The 20,324-nt window shown below is 37.2% G+C and overlaps 1 protein-coding gene across 2 annotated transcripts in view; it reads left to right on the top strand.

Annotated features, from left to right (window-relative positions):
• The first annotated feature begins 1,945 nt into the window (after positions 1-1,945).
• Positions 1,946-20,324, top strand: part of slc39a10 (solute carrier family 39 member 10) — a 52,347-nt gene continuing 33,968 nt past the window's right edge. Inside the window, exons 1-2 of one of the 2 annotated variants that reach the window (XM_041807464.1) lie at positions 1,946-1,996; positions 18,552-18,635. The gene's annotated coding sequence lies outside the window, so the exon portion shown is untranslated. Of the gene's footprint in view, positions 1,997-16,253; positions 16,283-18,551; positions 18,636-20,324 lie in introns of those variants that run through there. The other variant, XM_041807465.1, reaches the window with a different exon arrangement.

Here is a 20,324-nt window from a genome sequence, read left to right as displayed (position 1 = left end):
TCCTACATGTGCTGGGTTTTATTTCTTGGTACGAAGAAACACACTGGATAAATATCACAAAGGTAACTTCTGAACATTAAAAAGACAGTAGTTAAAAACTTATTCATGACTGAACTCAAACTATTCAATCACTGCTTAAAATATATCATTTTTCCAATAAGAATTGTGTGGCTGCCTTAGGTCCATGAGCTGAAAAGGGAACTGTTCAGTGTGTGTTAGTTCAAACCATCAGTGGGCCAAAGTTAATGAGGAACCTGCACACTGAAAAACTGTGATTCAGCTGTTTTCAGTAAACATATTAACTCCCTCTCCCTGATTCCACTAATGGAGCACAGTGCTTTCTCATTATATCTTCAGTTCTATTCCAGAGTTTTCAGAATTTTGCCTTTTATGGCTATTTCTTTTTTTAATGGCATTTTTAAGAACATGAAACTAGAGTGAGCTGATTTTGAATAGACTAAATAAGTTTTGATCCCCATTTTTCCTTGTTTACTGACTGTAAAATACAACTCTAATTACAAAAAAGTTGGGGTGCTGTGTAAAATGTAAATAAAAACAGAACACAATATTCTGCAAATCTCATAAACCCATATTTTATTCATAATAGAACACAAACACAATGTCAGATGTTGAAACTGAGACACTTTCAGGAAAAACATAGCTCACTTTGAATTTAATAGCACACACACACATCTCAAAAAAGTAAGGACAGGGCAAAACAATTCTGAAAAGTAAGTGGTACTAATGAGAAACAAGTGGAGTAGCGATTTGCATCTTGTTAGGTTAACTAGCAACATGTCAGTGACATGATGTATAAAAGGAGCATTTTAGAGAGAAAGTTTGTTAGAAGTAAAGATGGGCAGAGGTTCAACAATCTGCAAAAAACTGCATCCAAAATTGCAAAACAATTTCAGAAAATTTTTTCTCAACATAAAATTGAGCACTTTTTGAATTTTAAGTTGGACTGTCAAGATTAATCAGAAACCCTGAGATTAATCACAATTAAAAATTGTAATTTTTTGACAGCCCTATATAACATCAGTACACTTGGAGAGTTTGGAGAAATCTCAGTTTGGAAGGGACAGTGCCTACTTTTTTAATTGCCATCTAATTCAGAATGGGCTAATATTTGTCATGTTATGGTAAAATGACTCATTTTCAACATCTGATATGTTGTTTATTTTCTCTTGTGAATTAAAAAATGGGGTTTGAAATTTGCAAATTATAGCATTCTATTTTTATTTTTATTTTATTTACATTTTACCCTACGCCACAGCTTGTTTGGATTGTATAAATGTGTTGACTTTAAATCAGCTTGTTTGAAGAATATGGAACTGAAGCTTTTTCCACTATAGATAATATTTTCTGTATTTTCCCTGTTAGACTGCAGTGCTTTTTTCTGCGTTTTGTTCCCATTTTTTTATATTTCATGTTCCTTTTCTCTAGTTTCAAAAGCCTATATTCCTTTAAAAAGTTTAAATTGTCCCTGACAAGCTCTCATTTAAGTTTCTGAGTGATATGCTTGTTGAAAACAAAAGAAGTCATGATTTAAAAAATATATAAATACTTAAATTAAACAAATGATATAAATAGAAAATAAATGGTCTGTCATGTATCTGCCCATCTGAAACTATGACCAAAAAAGGCATGGACAAAGGATATGACTTCATATTTATGTACTGCAATGACAAGCAACCAGCACAGAGGCCGTGAGATTTAAAATTAGAGGCTGTATTAATTTGCTTTGTTCTCTGGGGAGTGAGTCATATGACATCCCAGACACAATCTGGCGGAAAGAAACGTCAGTGCTGTCTTCAAAGCTCTGCGCAGTTTGCGTAGACAGTCTCTCCGCCTCTGCCAGGATTCTTCAGAAGAATCGCAAGAGCCGTTGGTGAATGACTAGTCTCGTGCGTTGACGTAAGCCAGACGGCAGTTTTTTTTTTTTTTTCTACTTTGGTACCGAGCGAAGAGGAGATGCACACGGCACTCGAGTGAGGTAACTATATAAAAAACCCATTTGTTATCATTCACTCCCACAACATGGACCCGGGCAGTGTTTCCCACGTCGTGTAGATGTTACAAACCATTGCTGTTCACATGTGTGACTGAATCTCAGACAGCTTATGTAGCCTCTGTTCTTTAAAATGCTGTGAGCTAATTTCCTGTGAATCGTCTGCTAGCTACTGTTAGCTGGTTGAATTGTTGCCTTCGTTTGTTGCTAGTGTTAGCATTAGCCTCTTTGAAAGAAGCGACTCTGACTGAACTAACAGGCTGGGTTGTGGTGGACTTATGTTGGACAGCTCTCGGGGGTAGCTTTGGTTAATGGCGGTGTGGTGTATGGTGCTTTTTAACATATTTATCCGTTTACACGCTGATGGTCCGTGGGCACGTTTCAATGACGGGGAATAGTCGCGAGCTCACTCGGTGCTGCTTTATGCACACCACGTGCAGATTTAAGCCTCCTTGGTTGACCACACTGAGTGATGGGCGGTATCATTGCTCTGCTTCAGCAACCGCATGGCTTTACTTTCTTCAAAAGGATACTAAGGTGACTTGTGTAGCTGTAGAACTACATTGTTTTATACCTGCGTTAATTGTCGGACCCGTGGTGAAGGCTGGCGGTCCATGCGACGTTGAGATTTGCATTATGTCCTGTGAAATAAGTTTAAACGTTGTAAACGTTGTATTGTTAGGCTGCATATGGACATTTCAATACAGCCTTGAGTTAGAGTGAGTCTGCTGCCAAGTATGAAGTAAACTATCAGCTGATGTAAGAGCGTTTGCACGCATTTATGGGCACAGCTGCCTTAAATACTAAACGATTGCTCAACCAAACACACACACACGTTACCAGAAATATCACTTTGAAGTTTGCATCTCTGATGTCTCATTCCATATTGTCACATGCAATCTTTAAAACAGTCCATTCAACTTGCAGGCAATGGTAAAATGACTCATTTGCTGTTTATAGTATTTGCTGGTAAGGACTATTTTTAGTAGGGATGCATGATATTATCAGTAAGTCCATCCATAAAGGGGAGAGCTTTCTGGGGCCCAGCTTAACTGGGGCCCCCTGGAGGTCAGTGAGGTTATGTTTGAAAAGTTAAGCTGTGGTTACCTTGATTTATTTTTAACCTGAAAAATAACCACTCTTATCAAAGCAACAGGAAAAATATATTTTTTTAAATGCTGTAGTACAATATAGCACTTTTCCAGAGAAATGTTCACCACCTCTATCAAAATAGAGCTACCTTTTTTGAACAAAACCATTTGGAAAGTAATGTCAGACTTCATAGCTTAGCACAGATATCAGGATGCCAGAAAATAAAGTAGAAAAAATGAGACAATTTAATGGAATATGAGTAGATAATTGTGAAAAGAGGCAAAAATTATCAGGCATATCAGTTTCAGCAGATATTAGCTTAAACATTGGAATTATCAGTATCAGCAGATATGAACATCTGTTCTGATATTTACAACCGATACTCTGGCTATGAAATTATGCCAGCATCAGCTGTAAATATTGGCTGCACCAACAAAAAAATGAGTGGTTTTAGGCTGAACCAAGACATCAACATCAACTGAAGGCTTTCCTTCATTCTCATATTCCTTAATTCCTTATATGTTAAAGTGTGGTTTAAGGACTTAAAATTGTTATTTTTTTCATACTCAAATTTTAAATTGTGTTTTAAGAACTTAAGAGATGAGCTACATTTGTATATCTATATTTGCTAAAATTAATTTGTCTAATATAGGCAAATTGGATATTGGCCAAAATCCAATATTGTGCACATACTATCTAGCCTATTCAAAAACTTCATCCTCAAATACAATATCATATCAGAGTTGACTTTGGTCAGTATTAACTGTCAGAATTGGAGGTGTTGTATATTCCAAAATGAAACATTAACTATATAACACACTATGTGATATGTATTGTGAACTGTGGTAGGGCTGGGCAATTTGGACCAAAAATCAGACTTTTAGATTTTTTCCATTTTCTGTATTTTTTTTTTTTTTAATTGGAAAGTCAATTTCACAAGGGCTGAATATCAAACAGGCACTTTTATTAACTGCCAGCTACACAGGAACAGGCATATGACATGAGGCATAAAAGCTGCTTTTCAGAGAGAACTTATTTGTGTTATGTTACTGCTATTACAGCCATCAAACTTTGAAAGAGCTTACATTTTACCTTTTTACTGTACCTAAAAACAGTGTGAGTGGGTGATATTCAGTTAGTTACCCAGTTACTCAGAATGCAAGAGCAAAACATGCTGATAACAGGACTCAGATTGAGCTGCCTTCTGTCAAATAGCGCTCTGCTATGCCAGTGTGCTCTTGTGTGCACTACGACACAACACATACATTTAAACTGGTAATGATGGTGTTGCAGAAATCCAGTCCATGGCAGAAATGGTTACTGGTGCTTCAACTGACATGATAGGTCTATTGATCCTGCAAAAAAAAAAAAAAAAAAATGCACTCATTCATACATATGGATGATATTTATATCTGCAGAATTGTTATATCTGCCAGTACAGATAATTTTGAAACAGCCAGTCTCTCAATATCTCAATGAAAAACATCTCAATCTTAATGTCATCCAGTATCGATGTCATACTGATAATATTGTACATCCCAAAATCAAATAGATAAAAGTTATTAACCACCCATTTAGCTATAACATTTAGAAGTATAATAAATCCTTAATTGTCAATAAGCATCTTACTCTTAGTGGTTTCACTTTAAACAAACTACTTTTGTTGTTGTTGTTGTTCATGTTGCCTTTCAACCAGTTGTTTTAACACTCAGTAATGACCAGAGAGTTTGCTATGAATTGCGTTACATTATTTTAACGTAGAATAAACTATATCAATGCAAAGGATATTATCTGAGCCTATATTGCATTTAAAAATATATCCTCTAAAATATATATATTTCCCAGCCCTAGGCTGTTGCACATTTTTTAATTTTAGTTGTCTTTATTGCTATGTCTTAGTCCCTCACCTTTTGATATTTTGGATTTGCACCCTTTAAATGTGCGGTACAGCACAGCTGTGCAACAGTTTGTTAGTTGTATCTTTGTTATTAGATAATTCAAGTAATAATTGGTTGCCTATCATAATTTTTGTTGTAAAGTACTTTATAGGGGTGTGTATTGGCAAGAATCTGGCGATACGATATGTATCCCAGTACATGGGTGCCAATATCGATATACTGTGATACTATGAGCAGGGTGATATATTACGATGTTTATAGATACTTGTATGTATATGTGTGTTATATATATGTGTGTGTGTATATATAACTATGTAATTTTAAGTTGATATGGAATATAACAATCTATTAACACAAATGTATTAAAATTATATGTATAGTATATAAATAAAAAAAAAAAGATAGGCTACATAGTGTATTATAAAATATATGGTCCTGCATGCAATCTGAAGATGAGGATTTTTCTCATTTGTTGTAGTGATTTAAAATGCTTTCAGGATTTTTATGAGAAAATTGGAAAAATAAATCACTATAGAGTAAATGGTCTCAAATCTTATATATTTCACGGTATATCAGCTTTTATGTTGTGTAATGACAAGGTGCTTGTGGCGGGATATATCAGTGTATCGATATTTTCTTACACCCCTAGTACTTTATATCTTTGTTATCTATAGTTCATTTGAATGATAGGTTTTCAGAATTTGGATGGAAAACTAAGGCTGTTTAATGTACACATGCAGCTGTATTTTAGTCTGGGTTATGTGAGGTGATGGATCACTCCCTTAGCCAACAAGCTTACTGCATCTAATATTACAAGAAATTAAACTTGTACAAAAGCCTCATCTATTAACACCCATAAAAATGGACACACTAGCTTTTCATGTGTACAATCTTTTTCACATGATAAGCTTTACACATTAAATATTGGCATGTGATAAATCTACAAATACTATACTGGAAGTGGGATTTGGAGACACCTGACCCAGTATTAAAATCATTTGTTCACTCTCACATGCTTTCAGATTAATTTTTCACAAGTTAACAGGGACAGGAAACAATGTTAGCACTCAGTGAAAAGACCTACTTGTCTGCACAGACAAAAATATTGAACTAACTCACATTATACAATATCTGGACAGCTAGAATGACCTTTATGTGTGATACTTGTGGAATTCCCTCTTAAGTGTTAAGCTGCACAAAAAAATCATATTTACATGGCTACATACATACCAGTACTGCTTTATGATTACAGCATACTGCTGGCAGTAAAGCTTAAGGATAATATGTAGAGGCTTCCAGTGTGCATTTAAAATCGCCAGCAGTGCTACTGAAATAAGTGTGTCCTTTGTAGTGTGGAAAACATGAACCAATGTTTATGTTTTTTGTGTAATGAGCCTCATATAATCACAGGGTATCTGCGGGGTCTTGAAAAGTACTAAAAGGTGATAAATCAATTTTGGGAAAATTAAGGCCCTTAAAAAGTATTAAAAGGTCTTATCACGACTTTATAATTTCTTAAATTTTGAAAGTATTTTTTCTGAATTAGCTGTCCAAGAGTTTGAGTCCCAAAAACATTGTAAAAGTGTGTGAATTTATTCATTTTTATTAAAAAACAAAGATGAACAGGTACATAAAAAATAGGCTATTGTGGGTGCGTTCGTAAATTGTCTCTGAGAGTGCTAGAGCGAGCTATATAACTGATGTAAATGATTAAAGCTTGAAGTGGCGGTGAGGTATTAAAAAATATTGAGAAGGTCTTGAAACAGTCTTAAAAATGTATTAAAATTAACTTCAAGATTCCTGCATATACCTTAAATCAGAAGATTTACACCCCACAGAGCAGTAATAGGATTTAGTTGCAGGGCACTGTTGGAGAATCAATGATCATCAAACCCTTACAGAAGGGAACCCTTAAGTTTATGTATGCTACAATAAACTCCCATTTGTTAAATACACAACTGTTTCCACTGCTGGTGCTAAAAATGTGTTTTTGTCTCAGCTTTGGCTCATTGTATGTCTAGACAATCCAGACATGTTTATATTTATCTTGTATAAGGTTTCTTTCTTTTTTTGGACTATACTTTTTAATAGCAAGAAAATACAAAACAGCAGATTGATCTAGTCATGTTGATAACTGGTCGGTTTTGAAATGCATGAATCTTGTTTTCATTCCTGTCCATTTCAGAAAAAAAAAAGTTGTATAGAAATTTAACAAATCTGATGCTGAGATAAACATTTAAACCAAACAAAATGATCCCCCAACTACTGTGATATCCTAAATTCCTCTGCATGGCTTTTAATGATAACTTTCTACATGACTGAATACAAATGGTGGCCTTTATGTTTGATAAATACAACTGCTTTTTTGAGAAATAGTCTGAATTATGAAGTTATTCCAAATGTTACTCATCTTTAATTTTCTGGCATAAACACATGACCTCAAAGTAGGCCTGTTCGATATATCGGTTTTATCGATTAATTGGAATGTTTTTGTTAGGACGAATTAAAAAAAAAAAAAAAAATCTAGTTTTTTTTGATATTTATTGATATTCCTCTGCGCTCCTCTTTCTCTCCCCCCTGGGGCTCCTGTAGTTTAGACCCTCCCCCTCCTTCACCACAGAGACGCGCAGACAATAGCACGGCTGCCGATGCAAATGCCGAGTTTCGTCCCATAAGAACTGTATATTTTCATCAGCTGTTTGGACCTGGTTCAGGTTTGCAGCTTCGGACCATGAACACACCACAGCACACTGCAATATTTGTTTAAAAGCTGACAACTAAAAGAAGGAGCACGACAAACGTGTGTCAACATCTCAAAGACATGCAGTCGAGTGGCAAAAGTGTGTCTCACTATAGAATTGACAAAAGCTCTACATCCGTCACACACACACTCAAAGCAGCCAGTAGCACTGAAATCTAGTGGTGGTCACTTGGTAGTAAACCAGTATCGAGTAACCAGTAGTAATAAGGACTGTGTTTGCTTTGCAGGGCGTATGTGTCGGTCTGTTTGTGGCTTTAACACAAGTTGGGCCGCCTCGGTTTGTTTTTAGCTCAGCGCTGCAATGATTCCGCTTAAACAACACTTTGAAATGTGTTTAAACTCCTGACTCGCTTAATAAATCCATGTTCAGTGTTAGAAACGAGCTGTGGCGGTAAACGAGACAGAGGTGTATGAAGAGATGCAGCTGTAAACACTGCACTTTGCAGAAAGTCGCCGGTAACGCTGCAGGAACTTAGTTGAACAATGATAAAAACGCTACCTCCAAAAACTCCTTCACAATAAAAGTCTGTAACTGTTGATATTTATTAATGGCTTTTATTGTAAAAGTACCCAATAGGAAATAAGTTGCAGTCAATCGTCGCTTGACTCACCTCAGTGAAACCTAAAACTATAGAAGCAGTAACACAATATTGAACATACAGAAAAAATAATAATAAAAAAACATTTTTCATGTTATGCTCAGGCATGAATTCTGTATGCCATCACAGGTTTCTGCAAATATTTGCAGCCTGTCTGTGCTGATGTAAACTCTACTTGCAGTAAAAAGGTGCATATTTGAGACCAAATTACAGCTTGCTCTTACCCAAGAGGAAAATTCAGTTGGTATTTGTTACATTTAATTCACAAAATAAAAGAAAAACATGCTTTTACTTTTTTTGGTCATTTATGTGTGTTTTTTAAACAAGGATAAGAAAAAATAGTTTAAAATTGTAAATCGAATTTATTGAAAGAAAATTGGGGATTAGATTTTTTGGCCATATCGCCCAGGCCTACCTCAAAGTAAATGCTCATGTCAGCTGATTATTGCTGAGCTTTAACAGCTTTTTTGCATACATTTGTCTCTTGGTCGCCTGCCAGTCTCCTCATGGGCCTACAGGTAGAAAAAACAGTTAGAAATCAGTCTCATTTTACAGGCCATTTCATCTTTCTGCATAAACCTGAAGCATTGCTAAACATGGGCATTTGCTGAGCAGGTTGTTTTGACAGGCAACCCTAACTTGATAACTTACAGTATACACCCTAAGTGAAGGTTCCTTGTGGTGGCAGCTGCTGGTTCCCTAATAAGGGTTTAGTCAACATAGACCTGGCTGGTCTGTTTGTTTTAAGTGCTCACAGTGTCCACAATCTTCTGCACACGCAACGCCTTTCCCACACTCTGCTCTTTATGATACAGTGCCTGGTGTAGATAGACCAGTTTGAGCTAAACCATTTAAAGATATGCCCACTTCAGTGAAAACACTGAGTAGAATATCTCTAAATGTTTTTTCCAACCTCACAGGTATATTACTATGTTTTATTAAAAGGGTTAGATAGAGTGCTGCAATGGAAAATGTTTCTGTCTTGTTTGTTGTCTTCCTTTTGTTTCATCATGGTAAAACAGAAGAATGAATAAAAGTCATGCTAGCTTACAGGACTTAAAGAATACAGTAACTATGGCCCACTGTTACAAAAATGCACCCTTTGGTATGTTAACATTATGCATAGCTCCCCTCTTGTAAAAATTCACCTTAGTGTGAGCCTTTGCGGCTTTAAAAACACCACGCACACATTTTTGCTCTAGCCTGAGTAAAGTCTGATGCTGTGGCTGGAAAAAGGACGGGCAGGTGTTGAAGGCACACCTGTGCCCAGTCATTTTAATGCTTGAAGAGGTTAAGTAGAAAAAAAAAAACGTTTTTACTTCATCACTAGTTAACACCATGCTATAACTACTAATGCACCATCGTAAAATCAGGGTCAGTGCCCATAAAAATAACGATATAGCCAATGGTGATACCAATGTTTACTTCATGACTTATTGGTGAGCTGCTTTAGCAGTGCCTATATTTTCTGAAAAAAGATCAGTCTACCATTAATAAATCTCTTCTTTTGTACGTATGTTCATGACAAATTTCCTCTCAGGGACAATAAAGTTCATCTCATCTTATCTAAATCAGCAGTTAGGTGTGATGAATGCCAACATTAAATTGATACAACACAGCAGATAAACATTGGCTACCAGGAATGGGCAGTATTATGAGTATACCGTACACCGGGGTATTAAAAAATAGCCACAGTATTACTTCTATTACCGTCATTAAGACAGGGCCATGTAATGAGTGTATGTTTTAAAACAAATGCCTTGAAAATAGTGTCCCTCTCCACCAGCTGCACCACTGCCAGTGTGTGAAGATGCTGTAACAGGATAAATGAAATCCTGCTTATAATTTTGTTTCAATTTGGCCAATAATGAAGGCGCTCAGAGCTATACCATAGTATTTAAACTCGTGTGCTGTGCAGCTGAAGAGCTGGTCTTCTCTTAACGTGGAGGTTGGGGGTTCAGTTGCCAGACCCTGAAGCCATTATGCTGATTTGTCCTTGCATAAGACACCAAATCCCACTCTCTTCCTGCTGCATAGCCAGTGACGTATGAATACATGTGAATGGATCAGTACTCTCTGGCGTTTGAGCACTTCACTCGGCAGTCTCTGCCATCAATGTGTGAAGATGTGTGAATGGCTGAATGTGTAAAAATGCTTTGTGTGGACAGAAGACTAGTAAAAGTAAATATCATTTTTAGCTGCATATGTTATCCAACAGGGAACTTGCACTGCAATGATAACATTTTAAACAGCTTTAACAGCCATAATGGGCTGTCATATAGCTGCATTAAAGTTCTGCTTTTTCAGCAATAATAGGGCCAACTATTCTACCCCTGACTTCTACACACACACACCCTCTCACACACTCACATGAGCTCTCCATGGGTAGGTGGTCAGGTGGTTGGTCCTAGTCTCAGCTCCCCTGAATGCTCAAACATGCAGGAACACACGTGCCTCCTCTCCCCTCTGTATAAATTAGTAAAGTCACTGGACTCATTAGTCTCAAAACATTCAACCTGTTACTCATATCGGTGCTGGCGTGAACATTTTGTTTTGGAGTGGTTGGAAGTCCAGCCCTTTAAGGGATATTTGTCACTAAAGGTAAGCACCATTCTGGGTTTTGCCAAGGTGTAATTTCTTTGACGCATACACAGTGTAGTCCTGAGCTGATTGCTCTGTGTACATGCCATGTGTAGTCCAGCCTTGCAGTCTTTTGCTCTTTTACACTCTGATGAACATCCTTCCAGGCCACAGAGCATCAGTCACACACCTGCGTCTGGATAGCCTGGCTGTATTGTGTTGCAGCTCCTTGTTTCAGGACTAAATTCAGCTTCTTATATTTGCTACACTGCCAAAATGACTCAGTGCCCTCAAACCTTAACCATATGTGGTGTTGTACTCAGTAAGAAGCAAAGGGAAATGATTGCATCAGTTTATTTGAACCTGTACTGGTCCTGGGTATTTGCTGAAGAACGTGGTGTGTCAGCACTGTTTACCCAAAAGACTTGTTTTAATTATAGAGTCTACTTAAGAAAATATTACATTGGCATTGAAGCTTGTTCAGAGTAGCTGAGAATTTGTTCGAGCAAAAAGGTTTGACTTTTGCGGGTCAGTATTTGTCATCGTAGTTAATGCTAAGTGGTTGCGATCTACTCAGACCAAAACATGCATCTACAACCAACACTATAATCATGCTGGCTGGGAAAAGATTAAGGCTTTTCTACGCTACGGTGAGTATGTCAGGTACATGAGTCAGGAGATATGCAGACCTACCACACAGCCTCTAACAAATTCCACAGAAGTACTACTTGTAATCAGAAGAGTGTTTGCTTGACCTTTAGAAATCACTACCTTGAGCATTGTTCTTCATTTAAGTGTTGTGTAAAAACAGTAATTTAATACTAAGTCTGTGAAGAAGAGCTGTATGTGTTTGTCATTGGTTCTTGTGGATAATTGAGGTTTGCTGAACAAGCTAACAGTATGTCTGCAAGTGCTAGTAATATCTTGCTGTGCATTGTGCAGCTTCCCCACCGGTAAATGAATGCTTCAGAAATACTGAAAACATTGCACAATCTGTTGTTTCTTTAGTTGTCTTAAGTGAATGACAGCAGAGATATACCACTTGACCTCAGCTGTTTTATTTGTCTCTTACTTTTCAGACTTATTATGATTCAGCAGCAGATTGTTGGGCTCCAGTATTCCCGCAGACCATCTGTTATAAGCTAAATTCATGCAGCAACTGACATCCTTTACTTGCATAGCTCAGGATAAAAACAAAACACCCCTCCTAATCTGACACAGTAGAGCTTTTGTATTAACAGCACTGGAATCCACCTTATTGACAAGTCAAACAGTGTTTAAGGTTGTTAATTTTTTCTTGGTTCTGGTCTCAAACTTGAGTGCAGTTGTACTAAATCTTACTTAACTCATAATGAAACCAAAAGCTAAGAACTTGTTTTCCTATGCATGTTAGGATTGAATTAATATAACAGAGAAGGCCATGATGGAACTGGCATTTTAAGGGGTGCACAATGTTGGATAGGCTTGGATATCCTTTGTTTTTTTTTTTTTGTTTTTTTTTTTAACTGGTGCTTAACCGAACTTTTTATACATGCCAGTACCGAAGCAGTGCCTGAGTCAATACTTATGAGAGAAAAAAGTGGGTTGAAAGTCTGTGGGAGAATAAAAGCTGCCTGGGTACAGTAAAAAATTCATAGAAATATCTTTAAAAGATTCCAGTAGCACATGTAAGAAAAGGAAATTGGGGTAACTTAACACATGGACTAAATCACACAGATTCCATGACAGATTTCATGCTCGTCATTTGGGGAGGCGGGTGGTCCCATCAGGGTGGCAGGATATCGAAATGGTGTCGTTACCCGTGTTGTAATTCAGTCCTGTAGGTATAGGATTTATTAGTACCAGTTCCATGTTGGTACAGGATTTTGATACGCATTACTAATGTTGGATTTCTTTCAACATGTGATATGCTGGTATTTTTGAACTAATTTTATAGGCATTACCTAGGGATGCACATGATATCAATATCAGCAGATATGAGCTTAAAAAGTGAATTATCAGTATTGGCAGATAAGAAAATTTCTGCTGATATTTGTAACCAGTATTTTGGCTGTAAATATCTTCAAACTTTAAATCGTGTGTTAAGAACTAGAGTTTAGGTCTGAACTACATGTAAATATCAGTGCCAATATCAGTCTTTGCAAAAACTAAATTGTAAATGTTAGATAGCCATAGAAATACAAAATTGTAAATCCCTCCCTATACTCAATACTAATGTATAAACACCCTTTTTCATGGAATTACCGCCAAGTCTCTCATGTACTAGAATTGATCTGTAGCTCTCATTGTGACTGTAAATATGTTTTTGAAATCAAAGCAGACAAATGGTATTCGATTCTACAATAAATTAGTGTTTCCTAAACTTTTTTCTTGGGACCCACTTTTGACCGATTCCAAAATTTGCCTGATCCGTAAATCATTAAGCAGGCTGATTGTGCATTAATAAATGTTTCTGACAACTTAAATGCTGTTTCTAAGCCATCATATAGTTTTAATACAAGCCAAAAAAGACTTGAATTTAACAACTGCATCACAGCTTTGTCTGCTTTTTATTGTGTATCAAGCTTCCCCTTTCTGCCAGTCTCGTTTGGTTGAGGTGATGGCTGGTTCTAGCTTGGCAATGCTAAACCTGGGTCTGACTTGGCACTTCCTGTTAAACAAGTCTGGAAGGGGGCTCTTCACTTCTGTTACATAGGCTTTCTTTGCATGTTCAGCCCCTTGGGCCTTCAGTAGCTGTCTTTTCTGAAACAATGAGTTTCCTTTCATTAGTCAAGCATCCATGACTCTGACTGTAGCTCTCCTGCCACCCAGTGGCTGGAAGAGCCTTGTTGTGTATTTTATTACGGTGGAGAGGGCGAGTGTGATAGGGTGGAGCCTTCCCATGTGGCTTTAAAGTGTACAGGAGATGTAAATATTACAATAAATACTGTTAGAAGGAAATTCTGAAAACTCATTTGGTGAGCCTCCAAAGAATCTTTGGGAATGAGTCTAATAAATGGTAGATATAATCTTTTTTTTCAGATATAGACATTTAGTAATGAAAACAAACATTGGTAGAACATGTACATTGCACATAAAGTATTTTTAATCCTAACAAACTTAATTTCCATTTTTAAGAGCTATAAACAGCACCAGAACAACCCTGCTGACAAACAGCAAGCTCTGCATAGAAGTAAATAAATTGTCATGCTTTTAATAGAGCTTATACTTTCAAATTGAAATGAATTCTGTTTTAAACAGCAGGAGTGCAGAGTGATTTTTTGAGGAAGTACTTGAACTAACACAATAACAAATTCTTCTCAAGTGTAAAAAACTAGCTGTAGTTTAGACCTATAACTTCAGTCCATAGAGCACACTTTAAAGTTTAAGGAATGACAACAATAAAAGAAAAATCCAGCTCTGGCATTGGTTCATTGATTCTGCTTTATTATGTACAACGAATTTGACATTCTATTCACTAAGCTATCAACTGAAAATGTCATTATCTGCCTTTTTAACTCGAATTCATGGTTTTTTAATGACTATAAACTTTACAAAACAAGCCTGAAAGGTCTTTCGTTAAACCTTACAGGATTTTATGAGTTTCTTAAAAATCCACGTTGAAGGATCTGAAGAAATACTCAAAGATCTTTGAGCAGAATGATCATCTGAGCCAGTCCAAGGCTTCTAAGGAGCTGGGGGACAAGCATAGGTCTATAATGGAAGAATACTGTCTTTACAGGGAGGCGGCGCTGCAGACCTATCATGAACAGAAGAACCTCCGCCTCAAGCACAGAGGAGGAGTGGACTCTGATGAAATGGACAGAGATCCTTCACTTTGAATTTGCCAAAATAGCCTTTTAAGTCTTGAAGGCGCAAGATGACATTATCTCTAATTTAACATGTTGAGTGGGTATAGCGTAAGATTCAGAGCACAGAACTTTGATCAGTGTCAGTAACAATGAGAAGCCTTTTAAAGTGAGGCTGAGGCAGTCGTTCCCAAACCTTTTCTGCCAAGCCTGCCTTTGGCAGATGAAAATGTTTTCAGTTTCTGGGCCTGACCAGCTTTGATCTCTTTTTTTGTCTTGATTGAGGGAACAGCAACAAAAAAAATATTTCACACAGGTGGAATGCTGCAAAAGGGTGGAATGTGGCCATGGCTTTTTTGACCCGACCTGGTACTCCTTTTCCAATCCAATCCAAAATGCAGACAATGTTTTGGACTTGAACTGCAACTATCTTCTACAGTGCTTAAGTCACCATCAGGTGTTGCCTTGCCTTGACCCCCCCCATCATGACATGGCCCACTTTGTGAACCACTGGGGTAACGTATTAACTCAAATCTGCAGAAAGGTTGCATTGATTGGAAAACATTGCAAGGATGTGCAAAGTTTTCAAGGATTCGTTGAATTTTCATTAATATCAGCACTGTAACTTACTGCAGGAAATATTTGTTTTCAAGGTTTTAAACCTCGAGTTTCTACTTATTTCTCTGGATAAAGGCTTCACTTTCAGTCTTTTAGAGAACAATATGGCAAGCTATACAGCTATTTTTGGAAAATTAATTGGGCTTTCAACCTAAAAAAACCCCATCCAATTTAGGCAGGGAAAGTACAGCCAAATCTATATCTTGTAGATTGGAGAGTTACATGTGGTTTTAGGGCTCATGTAGCTTCCTGCCATCCAGCAGTCACAACAGAATTGCCCCTCTCAGCACCAAATCAATAAACTGCCTGTACAGGGTCAGCTTAGGTCAGTGCTAGCTGAAAGCCAGGAGTGAATGGAGCCCTTGCACAAGTTGCCGAATACAGACGTAAAAGTTACTGGGAAGCTACTGTATTAAAAATCTGGTTGACAAGATGGCTATTTAACATTTCTTGACTTTTTAAAGAGAAGAGATATCTTCTTATAATATGAAACTACCCTTTTCACTGCTGGAGAGAAGATACCATTCACTGTAATTCAATCTGTGAAGATTTTTGACATGATAATTGGTCATAATACAGTATTGCAGAAAGCCCTTCAGAGAAACTGTGATATCCTCTTAACAGATATAACCTCTGTTGGCCTTAAGAATTTAAAAGTTGTAAGAGTGGACAAACTGAAAAATCAAATCAGTGACAAAAGCCCTGGTATTTTGAGTCAGCTGGGGATTTTAATGCTTTGTTCGTCTTCCCTGCAGACAGTTGTTTGATGAAATGAGAAAGATGTGTGTGGTCGTGTGAGAATCATATGAAGCAGCTTAAGGGCCAGTGTCCTTTCCCACCCTGAGAGAAATAACAGGGGTCCTTTTTTTTTTAGCAACAAGCTGGACTGAACAAGAGAAGATACTTCTGAGCCATAAAGCAGCATATAGAAAAAGGTAGAAGAAGAATAGTACTGAAATGTTTGTGTACTTCTACACTGTACTTCTCTGACAGAATAACATTTTTAGCTTCATTTTTTAGTAGGAAAAGCATGTCAGATGGTTAAATTTGCAAGCTGACTCAGGAAATGACCACAAACAACTTCACAGTAGCAAAGGAGAGAGAAATTGTGGGGAATGTTATGCTGGACAGGGTAAAAAAAATAGCATTGTGACTCCTGTCTGCCTCCTGCTGCATTAATACTCTTTGCTATAAGGATTTTTATAAAGACTTTTTTTTGCTGATGCAATTTTCTTTTAACTAAAGTAATCATTTCTAGCACTTTATATCAACACACAGAGCATTTGTGATCTCAGCAACAGTTACTTTTAATCTGCACTGTTGATAGCTTGTTTATACCCCTAAATGAATCAAACAGCCTTATTAATTTGAACCCCAGTGTACGATTTTAGATGGAAGTCCAGCAAGCCATTGACTTAGTACCTTTATCTGAGGAGTCAGCCACATTATAATTTTGTCCTGCCAGTCATTCTTTTTAGCCTTTCTACAGAACAGCAGGGCTCAAGAACATGTGTCCCACCATGAACAAGCCCTGAAAATACCTTCTATTTATCACTATCTCAGTGCTGATTGTATCAGTTCCTGTTCTACCAGTTTTGTCAAAAGTGTCTTGTACTTCAACGGTTTTTAACAGACCGTATGGACATGAGCATACGCTCAGTGACCCTGTCACCTATTGGTTTCTGAGGCAGAGGTTTGAAGCTCTACCAGAGGGTTGCCATCTTTGAAAGGATGCCTTAAACTTTCATTTGGCCTACTAAGTAAGACTGGGGATAATAGATTTTATCCAAACCAGTAACTCTGATATTGAACGTCATTTTATCTATTTTTAATCTTTTTTTTTCGACTGTTTCTGCAGCTAACAGCTTTATCCACCTCCATATTGTCTGTTTATATCCCAGAATGCATTGTGACAGGGCAGTGACAACCAATGGCAGGCTGTTCTATCATCATGTCATGCTTTGCCAAACAGCACATGTGCAAACAGAAACTGGAGAACAGAACCTGAATGACTTACAATACAGAGAAATGAACACAGAGAGGCTATTATGTGGCCCTCAGAGTCACTGCAGACAGGGACTGCTTTAAATAATGACTCAAATTTCCAAAAAAACGCAAGGACTTTTTTTAAAAATATTTGATTATATTGAAGACTTTTTGTCAAAGAATGATTACTTTTAAACTTTTTTTGTCCCAGTGAAATTGGAGAACAAGTTTATGCAAAAAATCCTCTGTCATTATTGTTTGCTGTGTTTAATACATCAAACGTTTGGGCATTCATTGTTGATTAGTTTTTTAAAAATTCGAGTGACATTGCTGCAGGACACATATTCTTAAAGCCAAGATTGTACTGAAAAAAGGATGTTAAAAACTTGGCTAGAACCACAGAGTTGAGGATTCACGAGCTTTTTAAAACAAAAAGTCCAGGTGAGACACAATGGAGCTTACAGACATCAATATGAAGTTGAAGAGCATTAAAGAGTAAGAAAGTGCACCATTGTGCACAGATTGAGAGGAAAAAGAGACAAAACCTCATTTGATCCTGTGTCCTGCTACTACTACTGCTACTTAATTTGATAACATGGCAATAATACCATACCACACAGCCTATGCACAGTGTGTGCCAATAAAGACATAAGCTATTTATACCAAATTCGTTCTTTGAACCAGTCTGAAATCTTTTTATTATTGTCATTTTGTCAACCTTAAATGAATACCTGAAGAAACTGAAAATTCTTTTGCTCTCATGCATTTGCTTCACTTTTTAAGTTGTTGAGGTGTTTCATCTGGGGGTCATTCTCAGTCAAGGCTAGTGAGTGGGGCATCAGTCACTGTGTGAGCTCACTCTTACCACATTTGAGTCTTTGTTGGGTTATTCACACTGACCTCATTCACACCTTTTGAAAACAGATCCTTCAGCAGGGCAATTGAGAGCTTCTTCCTCTGCCCTCAAGTCCCAGCTGTTCATCAAAAAATCTAGTTTACAAGAGTAGAATGTAGATCTCACTTTTATTTATATATTGGTTCATGACCCCTCAGTGAAGTTTCAGTGTATGCTTTTCTCTCTGTGGTTCAAACAAGGTTACCTTGAGCCCTGCTTCAGTGAACCTTTTGTCATTTAAGTTGAATATTCTGCCAGATTTAAAGGAAAATCGAGTGAAAAGATGTTTGAAATAAACTTGTGTTTTCTTTGATATTTTCCAGAGTGCTTCTTCAAGAAAAGTTGGAAATCTCCCCCCTAAACCAGAGCATCAGGACTGGGGGCCAAGCAAGAGGATAGGTATTACGGTGAGTAAATAAGTAGTTGCACAGGATTATTTACTAGTGATGTGATGATTATTAGCCTACATCTACAACTGCTCAGAACATTCCTTTAAGGACTTCTTTTGTTTTGCCATCACTTTTAGGGTGTAGTAACACTAGCCCCATTTGTCCATACCATGCTAAGGCAAGATTGCCCCATGTGCCCAGTTCCCCTCTGGTCTGTCCTCACAGTGCTGCAAGCTTAATCAGCCTTGAGCATGATATTTCATCACATTGTCATCACATCGTATTATGAAACATGCAGTTTACAAAAAGCCCTGTTATCAAGGTGGAGAAACACAGACAACATGACAGAAATTTCAACATGCTTGGGCACGGTATGATTACCTAGTTTGAGTGCATCCTCAAAGAGTGCACTGATCTTTTTCATTTATTAAATTTTACTGTTCATTAAACAGACTTTGATATGACCTACATGTATAAAACAGACTGAGAAGCATTACTATTTCTGTGTAATAATTCTTTAGGTTTTTCAATGTTTAGGCTCAAAACAAAGTGATCTACAGCCATCGGTCTGAAAGTTTATGTTTACATTTGCCTCTACAAACTATACAGAACTGCATTAGAAAAAGATAAAATCAGCTGAAAAATCTAAATATGAAAAGTAGAAGAACATGAATGACAACACAGATAAACCTTGGTCATTAAGTCAGTTGTTTAAAAGTGTTTTACAGTAATCAAAAGCAGTCTGTACTCTGATTTCTGCCTATATTATAAAGAGAAACCATCTAAATCTAGAGCTGTGTTAAGTACTTTAAGAATATTGGAGGGATGTTGAGGCGATTAACCTTGCATTTAGGCAATAAATATCAAAATTGAATCAGTCCTGCAGACCTGGCATCTAGCCTCATCTAGTCAGATGAAGGGAGAAGAGTCTAAGGGACTCTTGTACTGAGCTAAGAGGTTAGCTGAGCCCCTTTAGAGCCAGTTCTGTGACATGCCTCTGTAATATGAGCAACAGTAGCTTGCTCCCATTTGAGTCCTCAATCCTTTATCATTATTTAATCAACATCTAAAAAGCCAAACTGTTAACAAATCAATAGCCGTTTAGGAGCCCAACAACCAGCTCTGGGCTGAACTAAATGATCTGGATCTCTTAAAAGAGACTGGTTTCCGGTCACAATTAGCGAGACTGAATGGACTTTAGCTGAAGAAACACAGGCAAGATAAGAGTTTACTTTGATAAACCATGGCAGGGCTATTCTTAGTTAGCTGGTTAGCCTGCTGCCATTTGGTCTGTTTAAGTCGCATTGCCACTTGGCTGTGACAACCAATAGCAGGTTGTTTCATTGTCATGACATGGTTAGCTGAACAGCGCATGTACAAAGACTTAGAAACTGCACAGAGAGCCTGGATGACTCATAATAAAGAGAAAAAGACACAGAGAGGCCGTGATGTGGCCCTCAGAGTCACTGCACTTTAAATAGTGGCCCAAATTCCCAAAAGCCAAGGGACTTTTGTTGGGGAATATTTTGAAGACTTTTTGTCACAGAATGAGTATTTTTTCATTCTTTATGCTCAAAGTAATGGAAGAAAAACTTTGTGAAAAAGGTGCTGAGTCATTAATGTTTACTGTGCTTAGTACATACAAATCTTTGGGTTTAATTTCCTATATGTTTTTTCAATTGTCTTTCAAGTCCCATATCTTTTTAT

This window comes from Cheilinus undulatus, linkage group 15 (assembly GCF_018320785.1).
Source record: "Cheilinus undulatus linkage group 15, ASM1832078v1, whole genome shotgun sequence".
Lineage (NCBI taxonomy): Eukaryota > Metazoa > Chordata > Actinopteri > Labriformes > Labridae > Cheilinus > Cheilinus undulatus.
Note: the sequence above shows the minus strand (reverse complement) of the source record. Positions and strands in the feature narration are given on the sequence as shown.